The 21,596-nt window shown below is 39.6% G+C and overlaps 3 long non-coding RNA genes across 3 annotated transcripts in view; 1 reads left to right on the top strand and 2 right to left on the bottom strand.

Moving 5' to 3' along the window:
* Window positions 1–21,596, bottom strand: part of LOC110064411 (uncharacterized) — a 237,601-nt gene that overhangs the window by 122,720 nt on the left and 93,285 nt on the right. The gene's annotated exons all lie outside the window — the stretch shown is intronic.
* Window positions 163–1,494, bottom strand: LOC149108302 (uncharacterized). The gene is made up of 2 exons (XR_016209195.1): window positions 1,048–1,494; window positions 163–300 (listed from the first exon to the last, which is right to left on the bottom strand). It is a non-coding gene; the product is annotated as an uncharacterized LOC149108302 (long non-coding RNA).
* Window positions 13,840–19,650, top strand: LOC149108301 (uncharacterized). The gene is made up of 3 exons (XR_016209243.1): window positions 13,840–14,102; window positions 17,597–17,722; window positions 19,379–19,650. It is a non-coding gene; the product is annotated as an uncharacterized LOC149108301 (long non-coding RNA).

Genomic DNA, 21,596 nt, shown 5'->3' with positions numbered 1-21,596 from the left:
GCTGTGAGCAATGAGAAGCGGATGTATTCGCACGTTAACACGAAGTTCTAACGTACTTATCAAGCGATTAACAGTTTGTAACAACAATAGGGGAATCTTTGCAATATCGATTTCTAAATCTACTTCTATTTCGATATCGATAGGAATTGAGTCATACATAAATCAAGTATGAAATACCTTATTAAGATCCACACCAGGCGGTGCAGCGCTAATCCAAGAGCGAGCTGTAGTATGAGGATAAAATCCGCCCTTTGCCTGTTTCTGTATTTTCCTGGCCGCTCCATTATCACGCCTACTTTCCTAAACGATGCAACAACAACGAAAAGAAAAAAATGCGGAGAGTAAATTTCAATTCTCCACGTCACATCGAGAACAAATTTTGAGAAAGATACGTGAGAGACGTAACTATTTCTATACCCGGACCAACCCTCGTGTGTGACTGCGACCACTCACTGGTCCTTTGTAATAGCTTCGAGACCGCCTAGGCTTGACATGTTGCCCGAATTAAAAATAGTTCGATAACGCATGAACTTAGTTGAACTTATTCGGACGATTGCTTTCGATTGAATCGATAATCGAGCACAACCAAAACAAAAAGACTGAGTAAGAGGGTTCGATTTCGTTCGATTTTAATTGACGCAATCGAACTTGATCGACTACAAAAGAAAAATCTACAATTCACCTATCAGTCGAACGTTCGATTTTGTTCGATTCCCTTTTTTTCTGAGACAGCTGGATTGGGTGCCATGACCTAATTCAATCGAACCCACTCGCGCGATTTTGTGTGATTGTGATTGTGTTCGATTGGTAACGCCAGGCTTAAACCGGGCCTATGAGAAGTTAGTCTCAGTGCATGTAGACAACACGAGCTAGCTTGGCGCCTCCATCATACTCCATCGGGAGTAATGAGAAGTAGATGCATTCGCACGTATTAAAACGGGTTCAAATTTATATGTTAAAACTCGGGGAGCTCTACATTTACGTTCTACGAAACAACACACAATGGTATGGTAGAGTATAAAGTCTTTGAAGCTTACTGGTAATTACCTGGACCGACAAAGCTGATGCTATTTCGATGGCATCCTCCTCGTTTTGAATTTGGTACATCCGTAGCCAAGCGTCCTTGTCACTGGCATAACCTCGAACACAGTCAGCATAGGTGCACCATTTACGACTCATTTTGAAGGAAAAAAGCAACTCCAAAAAGTCCAAACGTAGTCCGACAAGTAGTGAGCTTGTGTTCGATCAACACGCGAAATGCAAATGAATGGGAGACTTGCGAGTTCTCATTTTACAAAGCTGTCACCTCAATCTCAAATTGATATAAAACATGCCTGTTTATGTCAAGTACACAGGACAGCTAAAAGCTTCATGAAAGCACTGTAGTAAAAGAAATCTGTTCTTTTTTATGGTAGAATGGCATTTTCAACTTTTTCCAAAATCTTGACTGCACAGGCGGTGCAGATGTTGAATACGATTAATACGTGACATTACGCTATTGGCGATTGCGTTACAATTTTAGACAGTGTATGAAAATGTTTAGGAAATTGCTCTAAATAGACGGGAAATGGTACCTATATATAAAAAATAATTTCAATAAAGTGTCTTACCTCGTAGTTTAACTCGCCTAAATGGCTCAAAACCGCCTCCAGGAACACAGAGACATCAAAATAACGCAAGCATACATAAGGTCAGCCATTTCAACTTAAATTATTTTCTACACGTCGTATTTACAGCAATATTCGAAACGGCTAAAAACGGCTAAAATTGTAACGCAATCGCCAACCGCATAACGTCACTTATTAAGCATATTCAAGGTCTGGGCTGCCTGTGTCCCTTGTGCAATTACCATTATAATTACCTCGCCACTGATCTTCGGCGAGATTTCCGTCCCCTTGATAACAGACAAGATTATCTCGCCGCTGATCATCGGCGAGATTTTGGTTCCTTTATTATACAGACAGAGCTACCTCGCCGCTGAACATCGGCGAGATTTTGGTTCCTTTATTATACAGACAGAATTATCTCGCCGCTGATCATCGGCGAGATTTTGGTTCCTTATTATACAGACAGAACTACCTCGCCGCTGAACATCGGCGAGATTTTGGTTCCTTATTATACAGACAGAACTACCTCGCCGCTGATCATCGGCGAGATTTTGGTTCCTTATTATACAGACAGAATTACCTCGCCGCTGATCATCGGCGAGATTTTGGTTCCTTATTATACAGACAGAGCTACCTCGCCGCTGAACATCGGCGAGATTTTGGTTCCTTATTATACAGACAGAATTACCTCGCCGCTGAACATCGGCGAGATTTTGTTTCCTTATTATACAGACAGAATTACCTCGCCGCTGAACATCGGCGAGATTTTGGTTCCTTATTATACAGACAGAATTACCTCGCCGCTGAACATCGGCGAGATTTTGGTTCCTTTATTATACAGACAGAATTACCTCGCCGCTGAACATCGGCGAGATTTTGGTTCCTTTATTATACAGACAGAATTACCTCGCCGCTGAACATCGGCGAGATTTTGGTTCCTTTATTATACAGACAGAATTACCTCGCCGCTGAACATCGGCGAGATTTTGGTTCCTTTAATATACAGACAGAACTACCTCGCCGCTGATCATCGGCGAGATTTTGGTTCCTTATTATACAGACAGAATTACCTCGCCGCTGAACATCGGCGAGATTTTGGTTCCTTATTATACAGACAGAGCTACCTCGCCGCTGAACATCGGCGAGATTTTGGTTCCTTATTATACAGACAGAATTACCTCGCCGCTGAACATCGGCGAGATTTTGGTTCCTTTATTATACAGACAGAATTACCTCGCCGCTGAACATCGGCGAGATTTTGGTTCCTTTAATATACAGACAGAACTACCTCGCCGCTGATCATCGGCGAGATTTTGGTTCCTTATTATACAGACAGAATTACCTCGCCGCTGAACATCGGCGAGATTTTGGTTCCTTTAATATACAGACAGAACTACCTCGCCGCTGATCATCGGCGAGATTTTGGTTCCTTATTATACAGACAGAATTACCTCGCCGCTGATCATCGGCGAGATTTTGGTTCCTTGTTATACAGACAGAGCTACCTCGCCGCTGAACATCGGCGAGATTTTGGTTCCTTATTATACAGACAGAGCTACCTCGCCGCTGAACATCGGCGAGATTTTGGTTCCTTATTATACAGACAGAATTACCTCGCCGCTGAACATCGGCGAGATTTTGGTTCCTTTATTATACAGACAGAATTACCTCGCCGCTGAACATCGGCGAGATTTTGGTTCCTTCATTATACAGACAGAATTACCTCGCCGCTGAACATCGGCGAGATTTTGGTTCCTTTAATATACAGACAGAACTACCTCGCCGCTGAACATCGGCGAGATTTTGGTTCCTTATTATACAGACAGAATTACCTCGCCGCTGAACATCGGCGAGATTTTGGTTCCTTATTATACAGACAGAGCTACCTCGCCGCTGAACATCGGCGAGATTTTGGTTCCTTTATTATACAGACAGAACTACCTCGCCGCTGAACATCGGCGAGATTTTGGTTCCTTATTATACAGACAGAATTACCTCGCCGCTGATCATCGGCGAGATTTTCGTTCGGTATATAAGAGAAATTAAATTATCACATATTCCAACATTTACATAAAATCGTTTCAATATATATATTTAAACATTCACATAATATGTGAATGTATGTAAACCCTACTGTATGCCAGCAACATATTCTTTTTTCTCTTGGTCAGTTTTACTTGCAATTTGTCCGTTCTTGATATACTGCATACTTAAATCTAGGATAGGATGGCTTGAGTTTACAAATAAGGGATAAAGTGGTCGGGACATATCGACACAATTTATATCCAGAAAGTTAACAGTCGTATGTTCAGTTGTGATAACGTTCCTGGTGTAGGCGTTATTGATGGCATCTACTTAACATAATTATTTCCAGTTACAATTACACGTCATTTCGAGCCCATGATTATCACAAAAATTAGTCTCTTTCGTTATTAAAATTTCAAAAAGAGTGCGACCTGGTCCTTCGATGATACGCTTTATTAACTACCGCTTCGAAAGTCGATGCATGACTGCAGACTAATTTAATGGCTGATCATGTTCAGTTTTCACACCTCTCCTTTCCTTCTCGTTTTTCATGTGGTGAGCAATAGCATTGTTTTTAGAGGGAAATGGTTGTGAAGCCTGGCAAACATCAAAGGAGCAAACAAAGATGCCAAGATTTATGCTGGGAGGTCAACGAACGTACAGAATCTTTTGTTTTTCGCTCATACACTATGAATGAATTACGTAACCAACACGTTTCTATTGGTTAGTTTTAAGTACGGAGTAAACAACTATTGTGTTTGTTTGCACGGTCAAGGCCAAAAAAGCGAACGAAAACCTACAACAAAGAAATTTGTCGGGTTTCATTACCATTTCCCTCTATTAACTATGGCAATTGTGAGGAAATATAACAACGAGTTTTACCTTGTGTAGCAAGGGCATCGTCCATTATGCACCATGTTAGCACGAGTAGGAGGAAAAGGATGTTTTCTATTTTTCCCATAGCCACACGCATAGTCCACTATGACGCAGCCATCATCACCTGCCGACTTGAGCTAGTAAAGACACAGATGCTAATTAAATAGCAAAAAGTTCACAGAGCCTTCTGTTCTTTTCAAGCAACTTCCCGTTCGTCCGTTGTTTAAGTTAATCCTCCACGAGGGAGCATCTTAAACCGTCGGCAAATTATATGCAGTCGAACCACAACAAAGCGGCCACACTGGGAAAATGGGAAGCGGCCGCTTAACAGAGGTTGGCCGTTAATAGGGGTTCGTCAGGAATTAGAACGAAGCTTAGTAGAAAATTCAATGTATTTAAATACAAACATGATAAAGCCTATCTCTATTTTTTGATGTACTTGTCGCGAAAATACTATCTTTAAAAGTCACCATCACAAATTGTGTAGTGAACATGGAATAAGCTCAACACAATCATAATAAACGTGTGTTTTACTGTTTTTATCAGTCGTCACTTTCTATGAATTTTCTACTCTTATCGGCCATCGCCTTCTCCAAAACAAAGCCCAACCAACATGTGTTAAATTCTGGATGGCCGCTAAATAGGGATGAAGACAATAGAAAACCCTCATCAGGACGACAAAAAGGTGGCAGCGGCCTGTTAATACAGGTTTTATTTTCAATATTTTCCTGACAATAATTTCGGGACTTTGATAATTAGCCGCTTGATAAGGGGTGGCCGCTTAATAGAGGTTCGACTGCACTAGCTTGAACCAGGAAGGACGGAATCCTCCCGCTCGGACTTTTTAAAATCGTTACTAACTTTCTATTATTTTAGCAAATACCACCAGACTTTTTGACTTTATCGTAAGTCTATGTGGAAAAGAAAATTTTGTATAACACATCTTTGTTTATGGAATCGATGGTGCCATGGCAACTACAATTTGCAGAAATGTTGATCGTAATTTCGAATTTTCATTTCTTGCGATATCTTTTACATTCAGTCGTTGTTGTTGTTTCTTTTTTACAACATTATCCCTTTAATAGTTTTGATTACGTATTAGTTGGCTATGGTGGTTTTGTGGGGTCGTGGCCTAAAAGAGAATTCCAAGATAACCTGACAGAAGATGGAAATCATGCTGTTACTGCCAGGTCACGAAACAACGTCGTTTTTACGAGACTTTTCGTGTCAAGGGATTGTTGAGAGAACAAATACTAACTCGGGATCACAATGACTGAACGAAGTTACCGAAGGCATAGCTACAAAATACAAGACTACCAGAGTGACTTCGATTACGATGTGCTTCGCTCTACAAACACCAGCGACATGGGTAAAAGCAAAGACAGGAGATGGATTATTTTCTCTTGTCGGGGAAGAAAGAACGGTAAAAGGTAAAAGCGGTGTTTCTATAACTCGTGCAAGGTTGGGAAAACTCGAAGCAAGGTTGGAAACAGTTTCTTACGACTTCTTGTTTTCATTATTAGCATGTCTTGGTATTCCAAACTTCCACTCACGTCTTTATAAATTGATTGAAACTCAGAATGTGTTGTACTTCAGTATATATTTATGATGTAAGACAATATCATGCTCACCTCAAGATTCTGTGAGATAACTCCAGCCAACTATAAACATACTAAGAAAAAACAAGTTATGAAGCCCGAGCTGATGGCAGCTGGAGATGAAGAGGGATGCCATAAATAGACAGCCGTGTGTCATATATGGAATAAATGGTCATGAATGCAAATAACTTCGCCTGTTAAGAAAGAATTAGTGTTTATGGGCAGTGGTTTGAAACGCAAAACAGGAAGTTTTATGGTATGTTATTAAGGTTACTCCAAACCTTCGCGGGTGTCCTCCAGAAAAAAATTCGTACGCGCGCTGTTTTCAAGGAAACGACCACAAACTATATGTCAATAGAAAGGTTGTGAAAATAATGTAGAATTCTAAAAAATTATATTGTTTTGCCGATTGTTTTCCAAATGCGACAGAAGCCGTTGACGACAAAATGACCGACTGACATTACGGCGAATTAATCGGGTATCAAATGCGATCGTTGATGCAAAATAACTATAGTATTAATCACAGAGCATCAATCTCAAAGTGTGTCAGCATTTTCTTTTATATCTATTGGTTATAGATAGGTTTGGTTATAGATCTGTCAAGTTCCACTATCGAAAAATTCACGTAACGTGTTACGTTAGAGGCCGCCACAATAAAAGGATTTAAAATAAAAGAATTCGTCGACATTTTGTTCCTTGTCTATCAGTAAATTTTCTGGCCAAATTTCACGAAAAACCGTCAATTCTACATACCCTATTAATTCATTTAAAGAGGGCGGATTCTCTCAAAAAACCAGTGCGAGTTTTCGAGTGTTACCGTGAGTCACGTCTTTAGCCTGCGTAGCTTGGTGGTTTTTAAGCAAGTTTAACGCACTAGGAAAGTGGCGAAGCCGCGTAACGAGCGCCAAAGCCGTGTTAACGAACGGCGAAGCCGTGAGGGGCCTGGAAGAGACACAACTGAGGTTCCTCGCGGCTTCGCCGCTTTTAGGCTCACACGTTTTACGTGTGATCAACAATAATAGGCAAAACAGAAGGAAAGCGATGTGCAACAAAACCAAAAGAAACTGAGGAGCAATTACCGAAGCGTGATTACAAGTAGGCACTCTTGACAGACATGAAATCTGAAATTGAAAGTATTTGATAAAGGATCTCCGGATGAAGCCGTTTGCCGCGAAAAGGTCGCTGAGGAAACCATGCGTTTTGGAGATTATGAGACCTCCAACAGTTCATTAACTTTTTTTATTAAAAAAATCTCTTTTTCCCAATAGCTCGCGCGCGTTGCAATATTTTATTTTGATTTTTTTGAAAATATTGCCTTAAATAATGAACTTTAATTTCGTTGAAAAAAGAAAATTTGGCAAAAGTAGCCCCGCAAAGGTTTGGAGTAACCTTGAATGGCTAGTGTTTGTAGCGGATAGAACGCGCGCTATGACTGGAAAATTCTAAGGCATACCCACGGTTCGATTACGGGCCTGCAAAAACAAAGTAAAAGGCCGTATAATAATAACTACTTATTAACCAAGAGTGAGGTCTTTACGGAAAAATCTCAAACCGAGACCTTGCCGTATTGACCTCGCTATCGCTCGGTCAATGCGGCAAGGTCGAGGTTTGAGATTTTCCCGTAAAGACCTCACTCTTGGTTAATAAGTAGTTATTATTATATGGCTGTGTCTCCCAAAGACTGGGAACTATCGAATTCAAGAATTTGATTGGCTGAAATCGATATTGAAAGCGGTCGAGATTTTCCCCATCTAGACCGGAATCTAGACCGGTAATGTTTTGCGGTGAAAAAGTTGCAAACTTTAATGTAAGAAAGTTGACTATTTTCTTCTAAAAATATTTATTTATGGCAATGCCAAAAAGTGTGATAAGAAAAGAAAAGAAAAGTAAAGAGGACGAGCAGACTTCGGCAGAATTAAGTTCAGCTCATCGCCGTTCGCAAGCAAAAATGTCGGTTAGTACAAACCAGTTACAATAAACGAATTAAATTTCTCTTGTTTGCCATATAATAAACATTAACCGGGCTTAGTCGGTCTGCATGGGAGAATCTTGACCTCGGTCGTGTGTACTCACGACCTCGGTCGAGGTTCTCCCGTAGAGACCTCCTGCTCGGTTAATAAGAGCTAATTATTAAGCGTACTGCTTTTGGAATAACAGCATTCGGAGTACTCTCCAGAAAAAAGCTCATATACCTGTAATTTTACTTGTTACCAGACCTTAATCTTACAATTGCTTTGTATAACTACAGTAAACGTTATATCACGCTTAATGTAGGATCGATTGATTGCTGCCACTCAAACATGACACAGTTATTAGCTTTTATGTTCAAGTTACTTTCCTTTACTTTAATCATTTATCAGCAAAATATCAAGCATTTGCTTAATACTGAAGGAGAAGCCAAACAACAGGAACAAGCTCCCTACAGGTTATTGGCCATTCCCCTAAAACAGTAGAAATATAACAATATATGGCTAAATTACCAAACCTAGCCAAAAAAATGTTAATTTTCAGAAATCTAGACTAAAATCCTAAGATCTTGTACGCAATCTGAGACCTAGCTAAGAGCATGACAAACTGCAAAAAAGGTTCATTTTGTGATTTGATCATGAGTTTTCGAGCTGAGATAGTCGAGCCTTTGCAAGTCTTGTAAATGTTTGAATCAGACATTCTAATGTTTAGTAACAGGCTGCTAAACGCTGCAACTACTCTTTAAAAAAGATGAACTTCAGCCAGTTGCTGAAGTTCTTTAACGACAAACTTGGTAGCTCTTTTCTCTGCGCTTTTGATCATGCCAGCAAAAAGGCTTTAAATGACTTTAAATGTCTTCAAGTCATTTATGCTTACGTGCTTGTTCGTAGCGGAGCTGAGCGGAGCTCCGATGGCCCATCGGGCCACCAAGCGGAGTACCATAACTATACGAACAGAACCACATGCATGCACTTCCGAGTTGCCGTTGCCCTTTTTCATATGAAAATGAGTTTTATTTCGATGACAATAAAGTGCATGTGAGACATTTTTATAACGCTTTCGCACGGAGACTCGTTTTGACACAGAGGTAAAACACTACAAGTAAGCGTCTATTATAGTTGGGGGAGGGGGGGGGGGACAGGGGCTCAGAAACTCCCATTTCCCGCGCACTTATCTCCCGACTCCCGTCTTGTCCGTCTTGCTCCCTTCCCCTGTAAATAAGGAGACTCAAAACACATCTTTGTCATTTAGCTAGGCAATCCTTAGGCGTCTGCTTTTTCTTTTTCCTTTGTTTTTGGCCTTGTTCCTCTTACTCACGTTTTTTGGCAGCTGAAGCGACAACATTTTATGACGTAACCATCGTAAAAGGGTTTCCAATTTTACCGGAAGTAAGCCTCCGTTTTTTAGCCCAAGGGCGAATTTTCCGATCCTTTGCTCGTCGACCCAGAAGTTTCAAAATAAGCTAACTGCAAGGCAAATAACATTTTGGGTTGTTTTTGAATGTATTTTAATGCTTGATAAATGACAAAAGTTATCATTTTGCATTTCTCTTCCGATTCCCGCCCTCTTAGAACTCCCGCCTTCCGCCCTTTTAGAGATCGGACCAATTTCAAGTATGAGACTTATGTAACTGGTACAGCTGTGGCTGTTACGAGCGTATGTTATTCTCGTAAATCATAATGGGGATGGAACAGACTGAGTTATTCGTTCTCTTAGCTTTCCTGTCCAAGAGGAAATCATCTGGATCTACCTTGAAGTTAAAGTAACCTTACGAGGGGACCTAAAGTCATACGTGAGTAAACTTGAGTCCTTCCACAATGGGTGTCTCCAAATAATTTGCCACATCTTATTGCCAAATAAAATCTCGAATAGGCACCTTCACAGAAAAACTGGTTGCCAAAGTGTTGCCATTGAAATCAAACGCAGACGAGTCCGATGGCTGCGCCACGTGCAGGCTCGTATTCCTAAGGTTGCCTCGCGATGAACACCACCTGGCAAAAGGAAAAATGGGCGGTCAGAGACCACCTGGCGCTGAACTGTCATTGCTGAGCTCAGTGAGGTGAATCTCTCATGGTGCAAGGCACAACGTGCTGGTACAAAATAGGGATAAATGTCATAAATGGAACGGGATTGAGGGACAGGCTTACAGGAAAGTTACGTCCTGATTAAAGGCTATTCTTACTCTCCCATTGCAGAGTGAAAAAAAAAAAAAGTTTGGCAGCGGCACCGAATAAGTGCTTGATTCGAAACCTTTTCTTTCTATGAACTGTCACTCTAAGCAGCCACCATGTTGAAATTAACAGCATTGTCGTCTCTAGAGCCAGGCGGGTCTTTTTTGGTACTGCGCATGCGATCAGCGATAGTGGAGAGTTTAAGCATGACGTTTACGGCAAACGGCAAATATTACCTCTGATTTTTTATTCTTTTTTTCCAATCCTTAGATAAATCTCGTAAACATAGAAAAATGTCTCCCACTATTCACCGCAAGTACAAATATTTTCACTCTACTGTACAGACAGCTGAAGACAGACGGCAAAAGGTTCATTTTTGCCGTTTGCCGTTTGACGTAAACGTCGTGCTTAACCTCTCTACTATTCCGCAAGATGACGTGAGAATGAAGAAACTAGTACAGGGGCCCGTTTCTCGAAGGTCCCGAAAAATTTTCGCACCCGAAAAGCCGTAGCAAAATCTTAAACCTTATGATTACGGAGCTTTTTTATTCACATGTACTAAATCAGTATGAACAGAGGTTCCCTTCATACAAGAAGTTTCAGGCGTATACACCTCGCTGTGTTTAGATAAAGACTAACTTAAAATGGCTTTGCGGGCCCCAAAAGTTTCCGGTGCTCTCGAGAAACGGGCCCCAGACCAGAATTTTTTCAGGTTTGGTACATTTTACAGGCTGTACATGTCTATGGCGCCAAGGCGTGAAAAAACACCGGTCGCAACTCGTCCGACAAAATATGGCACGCAAAGTTTACACGGCAAAAATGTGCGGTCTGTACCAGTTTTTTTGACGGGTCCATAGCCATTTTTTCTGTGGTGTAAAGTTGCATTTCTGGTACGAACGTAGACTTTACCTTTTACCTTTGCTTACTTGAACTCAGCGTATTTCCGCGCAGTGTTTTCTTGGGATAAAACCGATTCCTTTTATTTGTCTCTGATCTAATCATATAAGCTGGACTGTCTTTTCAACAAAATTAACTCACTAGATTCGGCCCCAAACGGCGTCTCCTTATCACAGCAAAGGCTGCTCTGTAAACATCGTTCGTTCTCACAACTAGGAAGATAAAAGTAGGGTTTGAGTGGAACTGATGTACATGACCGAGAGACGTAGATCATGGTCTCTTGACGTGACTGTGCATTCACTCTCGTAGGCAAGTTTGACTCTTGAGGTTGTACCCCATGACAGCACGAACAACCATCGCAATTAGGAATGGCATAATGAACAGAATAACGAGGAAGCCCTTAGTCAGGGCGGATTTTTGGTATTTCTTCAAAAAGATAGTAGTAGTTTTTTCCGCTGGGATACCATTCTCTCTGTTGCCCGTATTTGTCGCTGATGCCTTTGTAAAATTCTAAATACCATTAAATAACACGTGGCGGTAATGAGTAGTGATTAAAGAAGCAGGGGTAGAGGAACGAAAGTTAAGTATTCGTCAATGTGGACGAAATCACGGAAATGCCAATAGATGCGCAGCGCAGCCAGTTACCACACCTTCAGCTCGCCTGTTGGTCACAATTTCTTTGTATCTCAAGTGCTAATGCAAGGCAAAAAATTTTTCAATCGCGGGAGACATAATCGTCATCACTGTCACACCAGTGCTTGTGAAACCAGCCACCCAGTGCTGAATTCTTCCAGTGCAGGCTGACTTCGCGTTGTTGCTCAATTTGGCAATCATGTAGGCGACAAATGAAGGCGGTGTGATTAGTCCAGTAACAAAATCTGGCAATACAGGATAGCAAATAAGAGCGTTGGCGTTCTCCAAATGTAGTGTACCGCTATCCGATTTATTCATTCTTCTGTTCTGTTCTTTATTCATTGTTCTGCTCCACTCAGAGCTGATTACCTGCAACATTTATCTAGCGAGTTATCTTATTGTTTCCCACCGGAGCAATGTTCCGTAGAAACAGATGGCAAAGTTAACGCAGCGATGGCTTGGGATAAGTGCTTTCTTGACTTTCTTGTTCATATTTTAACCCCTTTTTGTTCAAGTAAGCGTTTTAGTTTGTTGAATTCTCATGTTATGCATCGTCTTTGTCAACACAGATAAACACACCGCTACAGCGCATGCGCAGTTGTGTTCGTTAGTTTACTACCAACTGATAATGTTAATAGCTCCTGATATTTTCTGACTTTTCTGACTTTTTCGCTGGGTGAGCACACTAATAAGCGCAGCTTGAAAATCACCGCGCGCGGCTCTTCGTGCGTGTTGATTGCTGCCTACGCTTTCGCGTGCTCGCTCACCGGAAGCTACTGGACTAACCTAGAGAAAAATTAGGCACTAGAACTCTAAGATTGAAATTTTATAATTTTCACGGCTTCATAACATAACGTAACGTAACGTTGCACAACATAACATACTTTATTTTCTCACAGTTTACATTCATAAATTAAATTACTACTTTTTAATGTTTACAATGCTTCGAGTTAGAGGTTCGTTTTAGAGGCCGAGTTCGATTCAGAACTTTTTGGGTCAAAGATAGATTTTTAAGTGAGACATGTTTGGTCCATAGTGCTAAGGCTAACCGGGGAGCCGGGGAGCACAAACAGTAATTCCGTACTTGAACTCTACCCTGGGCAACAAAAGGTTTATCATATTTCTTGCGGGTGGCGGGATGCTTCGGGTCGGACGACACGAGAACCGCGCATGAAACGACTCTGGTGCGCAGAACTAGTATTAAACTAGAACTCCATCAGTCGTGAAGTAAACAATCCCCTTGTAAAAACCGTCTACAGATCAATCGGCCTATTAAACGGCCACCCTCGGGGAAATGGATAGTGGCCGCTTTAAGGGCGCTGGCCGCTTAATAGAGGTAAAAACAATAGAAAAGACCTCGTCGGAACTTTGATTACTGGTCGCATTATAGGGGTGGCTGCTTAATAAGTGGCCGTTTAATAGGGGTTCGACAGTATACAGTTTTGCAGGAGTTCGCTCAAAATTCTGTTGACATCTTATCTGATCATCTGAAAGTAAATTGAAAGCTGTTCCTTGTGAATAAAATATGCCAAACTGCGAATCAGAATTTCTTCTTTATCATGGTATCCTTCCAGTTAATCTTAGGTAGGCCTCTTGCACAGTGCAAATGAAAGGTTTTCTTTTTTTCATGAACGAAATACTGATAGTTTCCAGTGTTGCGTGAATAATTTGTAATATTAAAGATGCTGAATAAAAATTTCATTGAATATTCTAAAACCACGACTTGTTAATATTTCATGGCACTTTTGGGCATCACCGTAACTGAGAGAAAAGTGACTCTTAGTCAAATAACGCCAAGGTATAAAAGTTACTTTAGTTCCTGATTTATAGAACGAGCTATAGTAATCTTACTGCTGAATATTTCAAGGAGTAAATTAAGACGACTTTTGAACGATGTGCTCTAAGTTATGCTAACGTGCCGTGCCGTGTCACAGCTGTTGACGAGCCACAAAAGGCAGCGTTGAAAAGGATTGTAAAATTGATAGGACAGCCACCAAAAAATACATGATTACAATAATAGTTTGAAATAACTCGTAGAGTACTAAAAGGCCTGCTTTGTGCGACCAAACATTATGTTCTGTTTACTCTAAAGCAGTTTAATCGATAATATGGTACATTAACTTTGACAAGCTGCATCGAAATGGTATTCAAATATAGCATAAAATTACTGAACAAGAATAATCCGGCGTTTGTTATGAATTTAATCTACGTGATGGGTGATTATGTAGTCAAGTTACCAATACTCATCCTTTTCTTCTGGGTGAAAGTATGATCAAGATCTTTTTGACTGTTCCACTTGCTTTTAGGTGAAAAAAAAAATTGAGCTGGTAAGTAAATCTTTGATTGCGCCGCACTAAAAAGGCTCACTTCGAAAACGAGATGCCTCGTTTTACCTGTAAGTGTACCTGTTGTTCATTTACAGCCTTGTCGAGTTGTTAAACGTTTTAGCATTCTGTTTAACACAATTTCCATTAGCCAGCGTTTTCATTTTGAAATGAAAAACGCCGTTGCTTAGCTTAGCCCTATATTTAAGGTCAAAATCGGCGTTATTTCCTATATTAGCATAACAGAGAAACAAAATTTTGTCGTCCAACAACTGTCATTTCTATGAATCGAAACAGACGAACAAATTCAATTTCCGTCAGTGCAACAAGTTCTTTTATGAATTAAAATTCATATTGAAATCAATCTAGTTTTTTCTGTTGTACGAGAAAAACAAATTGTGGAAATGTATTGGCAATTTCGTAAGAAAAGTGAGAGGCGCGGTGCGCTAATGGTTAGTGCTCTGGATTCCGGATTGAGTGGTCCAGGTTGGAGCCCTGGCTAAAGCCATGGTGTTGAGTTCTTGGGCAAGACACTTTACTCTCACAGTGCCTCTCTCCACCCAGGTGTATAAATGGGTTCTGGCGAATTGTTGGGGCAACTTTTTACAATGCTGGGGAGTAGCCAGTGGTGGACAAGCATCCCATCCAAGGGTGGGGGTTAGCAGGCAAGCCCCTTCGCCACGGAAACTGGATGGAGCTAAGTGCCAGGGCTATGAGCCAGTTGGGTTTAATAAGAAGCTTTACATTTCCTAAGAAAAACTGAAGAAAATAAAGGGAACAAGCGATCACGTAGATACTGTCTCACGTATATGCAAACAATTTAAGGCTGTTATGGACGGACATTTAATAAGGAGAATTAAGGAATAATTTATCCTAACGATTTCTTATGTTGCTTTTATAACAAAAAGATCTCACTACAAATTTAACAATTCTGAAGTCTAAAATGGCTCAAAGTATTCATGCGGTCAAAATTGAAAATTCATTTTCACCATTTGGTTCAATATGGATTAATGATCGCATCTGAAATCAGATAAGAAAAAGTGCATCTTTTTATAGTATGACAAATGACGAGTTGTTCGAATTTCATACCAAAATATATTTTTATAACCATTTTTACCATTACATGAGTTTCGACCACAGTTATCTCGATAATTGTAGGAGCGTTGAGATTTTTAAACCCACCTAAATGATTGGTTTTCATTAGTATTGTACGACCCTCTTAACAGTCAACGTTTGGCTGGTTCTAGAGGGTTTTCAGTAAAATGATATCGTGCAACATGCGTTATTTCACTAAAAACCCGCAACCGAATAGGACAACATTTAATAAGATCACGGTAAAGTTCATTATAGTGACGTAATTCAAGAATTGTTTGTAGGAAAAAAAAAATACTTTGCATCTCAAATGCATGAAAACCTGGATAGTCGGCAAAAGCTAATCGTCTCATACACACGCAAGTTTCTTTTTTTTGTCAAGCATTCTTGTAACCACCGCCATTCTCGATCTAAGAGAGTGAGATGTTGTTGGTTATTCACCAAGAAGAACACACGTAGCCACCCGTTAGTTTATCTCGAAAAGGTGGAATTTGATGACTTCCCGTGAAAATGACCTATAGCCAGAGAGGTATAGATTCTTGGGGCTGACCAAAAAGCTCTCGGCCTCAGAAGGAAGACTGCAGCAATTAAAACAAACAAACAAACAAACAAACAGGAAGAGTGGCCGAGGGAATTAACTTCAGTGATCGTCATTGTTAAACTTGAGGTGTTTAATTAGTTGGCTATTTTTTTCCTGTCGGCGATTTAGAGGAAACGGATGTTTAAATCGAGAGCCGAGAAGTACCTTTCATGCTTCTTGTTCGCAACTGAACTTCTTCCTCCACGGGTCTGGCGTTTGCTGTATTTTTGGACGGCTGCCTTAGGTCTCAAAAATATCCACATCAAAGAAAGTGCTTTTTTGATTAGGGCTCGCAGCACGAAAGAGATGAAATTTGAGAACGGCTTCTGCTTTTGTTTAAGTTGTCTTTTTTTTTTTTCAGCATATTATTTACGACGTTCCGTTGCCGCTCTCTATGACATAAGCCACCATCACCGAGTAATGCAATATAAAGTATATACTATCTTTTTCTCGTGTTTTTCTGTTAAACAGAGAGAGAATTCAGAAGTTGCAATTTTTACCTGTAGTCGCCACGAACGTAGCTCCTCTCAGTTAGAACATCTGCTTGGCTTTATTTTGGAACACTACTAGTCAAATTAAATAAACATGACAAGTTTCGGATACAGTTATGTTAAGGGCGCTAACTTGCAATTGAAGGAGAGATGAAAACCTTTTGTATCCACACAAGCGTTAAATCGAAGTTTGAACTCTATTCAATACGAAATAGCCAAGAATTTCACGAGAATCGATTATAAACTCAATAAACCAAGCAGCTGGTAGGCGGCTTATTGACTTGTTGAATGAATGTGCAGAATGAATATTCATCCAGTGTAAGAGCCAGATATTTGTCTATGTGATCGTGAGCAAACATTACATCTAACTTGAATATAAAAAGCTATTCACTACGACAAGTTTGGGTGGTATAAGTTAATTAAGTTCGCGTTCCTCTTTTAGCATTTCTTGGGTATCTTTCTTACCCGATTATAGAAGTTACCGTCACTTTGGAGCGCATCATTTATCTGTGTCGCAAGTCTCTGTAAAGCAAAACATATGGCAATGGAAAAATTGAATAGGAAAGTTTGTTTTTTTTAATGTCAAAGGTACGAAAACTTTGTAATTTCAAGATACTGTCGGCCGGCTGGTTATGGAAAGTTGTATTTCCTAATTTTCCGCTGCAAATGCCACCAAATATACAAATAAATTGGATAAAAAGTCAGAGATTGTACAGAGCAAAATAGAACAAGTATTTTAGGGAAGAAGCTGGATTACAAGGATAGAGGTGAATTACGGTTGACTTTGGGACAGGACATCAAAAGGTCGAAACTGCCATTACACTGAAATTTTGAATCTTGAAGTCCTTGTTTTAACTCCTTATACGAGAAACTCAGACCTTTAAATTAAATGCCAATGATTAGAAGATTTGAAATAAGGAACGTTGGAAAATAATAATTAAGGTGAAATCCTTTGCCCAACTCTTGCATTTGACTACTGATTGGAATACTTTACTAGATGATGGAATTAGGAACAGTTCCAACATTTTTACTTCTAAAAGACGCCTTAGAGTATTTCTTAATTTTATTTTATAATTTATACATTCTTAACTTTAACTTCGTAAATGTAGAGCAGCTAACGTTTTCAGACTCTTAACTCTTAGCTTTTTTGGTATGCAGGGCCCCTCTGAAAACCCCTGTTAAAATATCTCTATTATTACGTGACGTTATTATATTCTTGGCGCGCTTTTTTTAATCTTAGCTAACAAGTCACACCGTTGCCCCCTCCTCCTCCCCCTCCCCAAGAATCTTTGATGGCCATTCTTCCAGTTAATTTGATAATCATTTCTTTGCAGAAATGACTATTAACAAGTAAAAGGCAACAGATTGTGCGACAAAAAAAGACTTCTACATCACGAAAATGCTCTTCTTAGTGCTCTTGCTCCTGTGGAATGATAAGGAAGGTGCTCAAGCAACACAAAGTAAGCAAACATGTGTCGATATGCCATCTTTTGTAATTGTCGTAGTTGATGGTAACAGATACAGCGGGAGACGTGGAGTTGTTGTATGGAAAAATTAAAATTTAACTAAAGAAATGTAGTAACAGACAGCTTCGAACGACTAGTAGATTTATAGAAAAACAGTTAGATTATTCGCTCTCGAATTCTATGCATGACAGTTGACAGCTACGCCTCCGTAAATCTCGCGAGAGAAACTTCAAGCTCATAATCTAATTCTTTATTATATATCAAAGCTTGTTATATATTAATTAAAAATCTTAGCCTGTGCTATGGTAAGGAACATTGTTTGGAATACAATTCATGCAAAGTGTTACGATATTGTGTTTACCGTACGATTGCCATGGTGACGGGCCTTTGATGACTTAGATTCTCTCCTTTTTGTATGCTCTCGTGAGTTGTTAAAAAAAACAAAGATTTCTTTTTTTTTTTCAAAATTTAAAAGATTTTCAAACGCCTCTTGAAAACAGTCTCCTTTCAGGCATGATCACTGATCAGTTAAATTTTTATAATGTATACAAATTAAACATAATAGTAGTTCTTGTTGTTTTTATTTTTACAATGGTTTAGCTACTCTGTAAATTCGAGATAAAGTAAAATCATTTATTCGTGTATGTAAAAGCTGTCATAATGACATGATTGCCGTTGTTAACTGTGATAGGCCAGACCTCTTAAAAGAGCGTTTTCACATGATGTCACGGTAGCCATATTTGGTGTTCACAAACAATGCGAATAGACCTTTTTACCGATACGGCGGCCATTTTGAATTCTGTTGTTTCAAATAGCTTTTATGGGACACTCAGGGGGCAAATACATACATACTAATTTGCCCCCTGAGCATCCTATAATAGCTATTTGAAACAATAGAATTCAAAATGGCCGCCGTATCGATAAAAAGGTCTATTCTTTCTTTTGGAAAGTGCAAACATCTCCTATTATTTGAGAAAGTCCATATGGCCGCCAAGACAACGCTTGTTAAATTAGGGACTCAAAATTAGGGTGGGGCCAAAAAAGTTTTTGGTCGTTTGGGCCTGAAGTATTGTCGTTAGTAAGAGCAAAAGGAGGGGATGGGGTCGGTCCCCTAAGCAACTCTCTTGGAACTGCCACTTACAGACACCCAAAGTGTCAGTAGACATTCCAACCTAATGAAACTTGTTACTGTTAATTTTTCTTCTCAATTATTACACTCCCAAATGTGATGGGAACATCGATGAAAAACGTTTTCGGCCAATAAAATGAAATAAGTGCGTCATCATGACGTTGCATTACGCTAGAGTATCTGTAGCTATATGCATTCAGATTACATTATCCTATACTAATTTGGTGGCCAAAACATAAGCGCTTTGCCAGTCGCCGACTTCTGAAGGGTTTAGGGTGAAGCATCCAGGTAGTATTCATTCATGTTACATTATCCTGTACTAATTTGGTGGCCAAAACATAAGCGCTTTGCCAGGTGCCGACCTCTGAAGGGTTTAGGGTGAAGCATCCAGGAAGTATTCAGTATTCGTGTTTTATGGTGTGGTGTTATCTTATGCATACCTGTCCTGCAATGTGTTTTCTCAAAGAGAACTTATACACATATGTAATATATATAATATATTTATACCTTTCCTTAAACAGGATGTGGTTCGGTGGTTAATGACACACTAAAAAGTCCTAGATATCCTAGCAGATACCTACCCAATATGGACTGCAGTTATACGATTCCTGTTCCACGCAATCGGACAATGAACATTTCCTTCATTGATTTTGAATTGGAGGGTGGAGGAGAATCATGCCCGTAAGCACATAGCTGTTACTTTAAGCTTTTATACCTACTGCTGTCTACAACACGATCTGTTAATTCCTTTAATTTGTCAAGAATTCACTGGAGTGAATAAAACTTGATGAGACTGTTCTTGTTTTATAACAAAGGACAACAAATCAGAAAATAGTTACAAGGCTTATTTTAATGATTTTGTCACCAAAATTCAAGAACAAATAAATTCAAATGGACAAGCAACTAACTTTCAAATAGGCAAATAAATTCAAAATAGTACGGGATATGATGTGACGGGGGAAAGAAACAGAACTAGAGTCCCAATTGCTATCTAAACCCATACTATACTCAACATACAGTAATATAGACAATCAAAATAAGTACAAGGAACTAAAAATGTGATAAATATGTAAATTATTGTATAAGTATCAAACCTTGTTAGTTTCTAGCCTGGAGGACTGTGAGTTCCTCGCTTTAATAAATGTGCTGTTTTTAACTAAAAGACAGTCAAATATTATGAAAAGTTGTTTAATAACGTCAGTTAATAAATTGAGACTGTTCTCATAATTTCTTGACTAATTAAAGGGAGGGTTTCACGGCTCGGCACATGCGCAAGCTACAGCGTTAATCATTCAATTTCATTGTTTATAAAACAATCGGAAGCGCGCAAATGACTCTTGCAGGAAATTTGCCTTTAAAAATTTCACGGTCAGTCACGAAAACATGACGATATCGAACATTAAATTTGTTATTCGGGCCGAACCTTTTACTCAGGAACAGACCAAAGAGTTATGTACTCGCATCTGATTGGTTTATAAACAACGGAATTTGGTGGGGTTACGTTACAACTTGCACATGCGTCGAACCGTGTAACTGTCCCTTTAATCATTGAATCGTATGCTGCACACTGGGTAAATGGTAATGACGATAAACTGAACACAGTTGTGAAGTGAAATTGTAAGCATGATAGCGATGTATTATATGTAATCGATATAGATACTGCTCAACAGACCACTTTCGATATATTGAAATTGAGCTTGATAGTGAGGCCTAGAGGACACAAATAAAATAAATGAATAAACATGGTCATTCAATTTCCTTTTTTGTGTCTTCTAAGCCTCACTGCCAAGCTGAATACTAATACACCGAAAACGGTCCATTCCAGAACTGCACCAAAAGGCCCTTACATGCCTTTACATCATAGTAAGCAGAACATCTGAATTCATGGTTTGAGATGCTGCGTTTAGTTTCGGGGATCGAGGAGCCATTTTGAAAGCTCTGCGCGTATAAAGCTTCTGCTTTCCAGTGGGATAGGAAAGAATAAAAGCTGTTCTCCGCTTTGCCAGCCTGACATCTTGTCCATCTCTTTGGCATGTTACTTCCCCCGAGATATAGACCTAAGTAGACAAAATGCGAAAATAAAAGTAACTGTGGTATATTGTCACATCCGTCATTGGTATGTATGTGTTATCAGTCCGTACAAAAAAAAGGGCCAATATTATCCGAGTACGGTCCCAACCAAGCTTGGCTATAAAGGAATTGAGATCTCTGATTGCTTTATCTTAGTTAATGGCCCTTTGAACTAACTGAGTTGTGTAATAACGGCCAATTGTTTCCGTTTCTTATGCACAGTTTTGACTATCTAGAGATTGTTAATGACGGAAGAATAGTTGGTAAGTACTGTCGCAAGAGGACTGGACAGAACATTTTTTTAACTGGAGACCAGATATTGATCAAATTCCACTCAGACCATAGCGAAGAAAAAAGGGGATTCCTGATACATTTCACTGCTGGTCCACACGGTAAGTATACACGTACTTTTCCTGATTTCTAATGTTTGTAATATAATAAAGATGGAGATTTAGCGTCTTTTCATTTAACAACTGTTAATTAACAGACCTGTATATCGAATGTAGCATGGCTTAGTGGCTACACTTCGCAAAACTACGATTACGTCTCAGTCAGGGACTCGCTTTAAATCACAGCGAAATCTCTAAGGTAAACTCTGAAAGTATGTTCAGCTGTGTTATTTAACGTATCGGTGCTAGCGGTGTTATATCTGAAAACATAAATAAACAA

Source organism: Orbicella faveolata, unplaced genomic scaffold (genome assembly GCF_042242905.1).
Source record: "Orbicella faveolata isolate gen_17 unplaced genomic scaffold, um_ofav_v1 contig_26, whole genome shotgun sequence".
NCBI classification, from domain to species: domain Eukaryota; kingdom Metazoa; phylum Cnidaria; class Anthozoa; order Scleractinia; family Merulinidae; genus Orbicella; species Orbicella faveolata.
This window is presented reverse-complemented; position numbering and strand designations above follow the sequence as displayed.